Raw genomic sequence first — 5,562 nt, 5'->3', positions numbered from 1 at the left:
TTGTCATCCTTCTAGGTTGAATGGTCTATGGTTAGTTGAAGCGTGTACATATTACTCATGAGAGCTGGTAAAATCATTGGAATTGTAGAATTTTGCTGGATAATTTAAGGACAATGTGACAGTTTCCTGGGGGAACATTATTGAAAGAAGTCATAGATGCTGTTCCACAACCATAAAGGTGTAAGTAGATGTATTTTTTCATCCAGTCCTTCCCTTGCTACATATTTCCATGGTTGTTCTTTTAATTCTAATAATTCTTCTAGGTTGATATATGATCCATGGTCAGGTGAAGTGTGAACATGTTACTTATGAGAGCTGGTAAAATCATTTGAATTGTAGAATGTAGATAGAGAAATTAAGGAAGCAAGTGAGAGTCTTATGGGGAACATTGTCGGAAAAGTTTATGAAGCTGTCTCATAACCACACATGTGTAAGTAGGTGCATTTTTTCATCTTGTGTTCCGTTGCAACATATTCCCAATGGTGTTCATATCATTATTATCATTCTTCTAGGTTGAATTATGATCTATGGTCAGTTGAGGCATTAACACGGTATTCATGAGTGATGGTGAAATCAGTTGAATTATGGAATGATGGCTGGAGAATTTAAGGAAGAAGTTGGTTGCCTCATGAGGATTATTTATTAAAAAAATGGTAAGTCATGCAAGAGAATTAGAACTTGTTTCAATAATGTTAATGTGCACATTTTTCCCACCCTTTTATAGGCTACAAAATATTTTTGTAGGATTAGTTTGGGAACTGGGTAGTATTTAGTAATGGCATGAGCTAGCTTGTGTTATTTGAGAATATGATACCTTATATATTGCTATGAACAGCCTTTCATATAGCTGGCAAATGCTGAATGACATGTTAACTTTATTCTCATGTTTGGTTAATATGTGAGATTTTACAACCTGTGAAAGTTATGTAGCATGTATTGTTTCAAATAGTGTTTGTAATTCTATTTCAGGTGTACAAGGATTTTATTTGGATCTTACATCAGGGAGAATATCAGTTTATTTTAAGAAGTTGATGACTTTAAGTATGGAATTGCTGGCATTTGGTATACTTTTTATAATGGTTTTTATATGTTGTGTTTTCTAGCAGCCTGGTGCAATGGTTATTGATGAACTACTTGAAGAACAGTTATTCTTATTCCAGGATGATAATATGCATATTATAACTATCCCTCTTAATGATCAGTGCACACTCATATGACTTATGTGAATATAGATACAGTTTTGTGATTAACTTAACCGTGGAGATTGTAGTGAATTATAATATAAGAATGTGATTATGATGAGCCTGGATGATTTATTTCTCTCTCCATCAATGCAACATTATTAGTATAGTTTGACTGCATATTGAGATGCACCATATCTTTCCTTTCGGGGTTATCTCCTGCATTTAGCTCGGTATTAATCATTTCGTTTCATTTAATACCCATTATGTCTGTACCCCACCCTGTATCTATAGTGCATTTCAACCCATAATATATCCATTAAAATTAACACATGAGCGAGGTATTCTACTGGATTTGTAAAACTACTTCCTACAATTTAACAGGCTTTATGCTTCAGTTATTTACATCCATGATTGTCTTGTCATTGTTAATTGTCTGAGTCTAATTGCTCAATTTGGAATGCATTTGCTCCGTGCAGCATTTGCTGACTTAAAATCAGTGATTGAGTTTGGAATCCATCCTATTCTAATTAATGTTCTGATGTATATTCATTTATTGCAGTTATTTGTAAAATCTTTAATGTACCTAAAGGCTCACCTGAGTGCACACTGACATCACTGTGTCAGATTATTTGCCGTGATTCTTGGAATATTTGCATGCGGATTATTCTAGTATTACATTCATTATTGGGATTGGCAATATTTACATTTTCTAACTAAATAACATAGGCCTCAACTTTAGACAATTAATAAGCATTCAATGAGAGTTTATTATTATCATATGGACATGTTATCACTTTCCTAGGTTCCTTTGTCATCTATGGTTTGGTGAATTGTGAACATGTTAGCCATGAGAGTTGTTAAATGATTTGAAGAATGGAATAACATCTGTGTTAACTATGGGAGCAAGTGAGTCTCATTCGGAACATTGTGGAAACAGTCTATGAAGATGAATGATTGGCAAGCATGAGTAAGTAGGAGCATTTTTCATTTGTCTTGCCTTTTCGAAATGTATCCAAGGATGTCCTTATAATTATTTTCTTTCTTCTAGGTTGATCTGTCTTCAATGGTGGAGCAAATGAGATACCCATCAGGGACATTGCTTTAGGAAAATCTTAGTATTTTTGACCTGTGGGGATGGTGAAGTCTGATTATCTTTGGTAACGTTGGTGAAGTAAGTTTGATAAGCTGTCTCTAATCTGTCTCTTAAGTTAGATAAAATCAGGGCAAAGCTGTTATAATGCAAGTATATAATGCAATGCAAATTATAATGCAATGCTGGTATATGCTATTGGAGTATATGAGGCCTTATGCATTGCTGTGAACTTGTCATTTTGCAGGCATATGGTAATGGTGAATGGCATTTCAACTTTATTTTACATATTTGGATAATGTGTGAGACTACTGCAATCTGCAATCCTTGGAAATTATGTAATATGTACTGTTTCCGATGGTCTTTTTAATTGTATTTCAGGTTTGCAAGGATTTTATTAGGATCTTACATCAGGAGGAATATCAGTATATTTAGAAGTTGATGATTTTAAGTATGGAATTGATGTTTAGTACAATCCATTTATTTTAAGATATTATTCTATGAACTACAAACACAATTACATAGTTCTGATTTTTTCGGGATCATGGTTTAAGTGTTGTTGGGTATTCTATACACTGACCTATAATGATAACTTGGATGAACATAACTTTTTCCTTTTGAATGTTGATTTCCCATGAACATACTTGTGCATCTCAAATTGAATGGTTTGTTCAATTAATTACATTGTTAACTCTTCGGTTTACTTTGTCTCATGGTATTTATATGTTATGTTTTCTAGCAGCCTGGTGCAGTGGATAATCATGAACTATTTGAAAAACTGTTCTTCTTAATCCGGGACAGGATACTATGCATTAAGTGGCAGGCTGGATTTGTAATCCTGAGGGTGATACCTGTTGTGTGGACCTTACTGCTACATTTGCCAGCATTAGCAAAATCATCATTCCTTAAAGTCTAGACATTATGGCAGTGCACCTTTAAATGGATGTTTTAAAAGCCTTAAATTATGTGCATCTGTTTTGAAATTAGTTTGATCAAATTGTACTACTATTTCAACAAAATTATATTTTATTTATTCTGGAAAAATATTCTATTGCCCATGACTTTCTGTTTTAATGATCAAACATTACTTTATATGACTGTAATTGTAAATAGTTATGTGATTTACTGAACTGTGGAGATTGTAGTGAATTTTATTATAATATAAGGATGTGATTACGATGTGCCAGCTTTTTTTATTTCTATCCAGCAATTCATCTCAATAAGTAGGTATTTTAATTGTTAATGGTCTGGGTGTAATTTGGAATGCATTTGCTCTGTGCTGAATTAAATGCAGTTGCAGTCAGATTATTTGTCATGATTCTTAGAAAATTGGTAAGCAGATGGTTCTAGTATTACATACATGATTTGGAGTAGCAATGTTAATAAATTCACAACCCTCTTAGATCAGTCATCCTATCGCTTGGTTTGGGCATTTTTCGAGAGTCGAACCAAGGTCCTCAGACTAAAATACCGCCATATAATATAATTTTAATAATTTAATTTTTATTTAATAAAATAATAAAAGTATTATCAGGTATGCTATAATTTCCTATAACCTTGGGAGATTTCATGAATCTAACTTCATAAATGAAGGAATGAAACATGGTTCCTTGTACCTATTCACCCGGATCGCTGAAGACAATTTTTGTTGTGTGGGTTGGGGATTTTTTCAGAGTTGAACCGAGATCTTCAGGGTCGAAAACCGCCCTTATTATCTAGTATAATGTAATTAACTATGATCGTGGAAAATTCCATGCACCGGACTTCCTAATTAAGGAAGTGAGACATGGTTCCTTGTACCTATACACACGGAGCGCTGTAGAACGAATGTTTTTTTCGCTTGGCTTGTAAATTTTTCCAGAGTCGAACCGAGGTCGTCAGACTAAAAACCGCCCATGTTATCAAGTATACTATAATTTCCTATGACCTTGGGAGATTTCATGAATCTAATTTCATAAATAAAGGAATAAAACATGGTTCCTTGTACCTATGCACCCGGAGCGCTGAAGTAAGAAAATTTTTGTCGCGTGGGTTGACAATTTTTCTAGAGTCGAACCGAGGTCTTCAGTGTCAAAAACTACCCGTGTTCGCAAGTATATTATAATTATCTATGACCATGGAAAATTTCATGTACCAGACTTCCTAAATAAGGAAGCAAGACATGGTGCCTTACAACCCATGCATCCAGAGCGCTGCAGTGCGAAATTTATTTTTCCCGTGAGTTGACAATTTTTCTAGAGTCGAACCGAGGTCTTCAGTGTCAAAAACTGCCCGTGTTCGCAAGTATATTATAATCATCTATGACCATGGAAAATTTCATGTACCAGACTTCCTAAATAAGGAAGAAAGACATGGTGCCTTACAACCCATGCATCCAGAGCGCTGCAGTGCGAAATTTATTTTTCCCGTGAGTTGACAATTTTTCTAGAGTCGAACCGAGGTCTTCAGTGTCAAAAACTGCCCGTGTTCGCAAGTATATTATAATTATCTATGACCATGGAAAATTTCATGTACCAGACTTCCTAAATAAGGAAGAAAGACATGGTGCCTTACAACCCATGCATCCAGAGCGCTGCAGTGCGAAATTTATTTTTCCCGTGAGTTGACAATTTTTCTAGAGTCGAACCGAGGTCTTCAGTGTCAAAAACTGCCCGTGTTCGCAAGTATATTATAATTATCTATGTCCATGGAAAATTTCATGTACCAGACTTCCTAAATAAGGAAGAAAGACATGGTGCCTTACAACCCATGCATCCAGAGCGCTGCAGTGCGAAATTTATTTTCCCCGTGAGTTGACAATTTTTCTAGAGTCGAACCGTGGTCTTCAGTGTCAAAAACTGCCCGTGTTCGCAAGTATATTATAATCATCTATGACCATGGAAAATTTCATGTACCAGACTTCCTAAATAAGGAAGCAAGACATGGTGCCTTACAACCCATGCATCCAGAGCGCTGCAGTGCGAAATTTATTTTTCCCGTGAGTTGACAATTTTTCTAGAGTCGAACCGAGGTCTTCAGTGTCAAAAACTGCCCGTGTTCGCAAGTATATTATAATTATCTATGTCCATGGAAAATTTCATGTACCAGACTTCCTAAATAAGGAAGAAAGACATGGTGCCTTACAACCCATGCATCCAGAGCGCTGCAGTGCGAAATTTATTTTTCCCGTGAGTTGACAATTTTTCTAGAGTCGAACCGTGGTCTTCAGTGTCAAAAACTGCCCGTGTTCGCAAGTATATTATAATCATCTATGACCATGGAAAATTTCATGTACCAGACTTCCTAAAT

At 35.3% G+C, this 5,562-nt stretch overlaps 1 long non-coding RNA gene across 8 annotated transcripts; it reads left to right on the top strand.

Moving 5' to 3' along the window:
• Nucleotides 1–390: 390 nt before the first annotated feature.
• LOC124155027 lies at nucleotides 391–3,116 on the top strand. Of its 8 annotated transcripts, none has more exons than XR_006864105.1 (3): nucleotides 391–430; nucleotides 1,987–2,151; nucleotides 2,233–2,529. It is a non-coding gene; the product is annotated as an uncharacterized LOC124155027 (long non-coding RNA). The 8 variants fall into 8 exon arrangements; XR_006864104.1 differs by lacking the exon at nucleotides 391–430 and adding an exon at nucleotides 614–653; XR_006864102.1 differs by lacking the exon at nucleotides 391–430 and adding an exon at nucleotides 1,002–1,041.
• The last annotated feature ends 2,446 nt before the right edge of the window (nucleotides 3,117–5,562 follow it).

This window comes from Ischnura elegans, chromosome 3 (assembly GCF_921293095.1).
Source record: "Ischnura elegans chromosome 3, ioIscEleg1.1, whole genome shotgun sequence".
Classification (NCBI taxonomy): Eukaryota; Metazoa; Arthropoda; class Insecta; order Odonata; family Coenagrionidae; genus Ischnura; species Ischnura elegans.
This window is presented reverse-complemented; position numbering and strand designations above follow the sequence as displayed.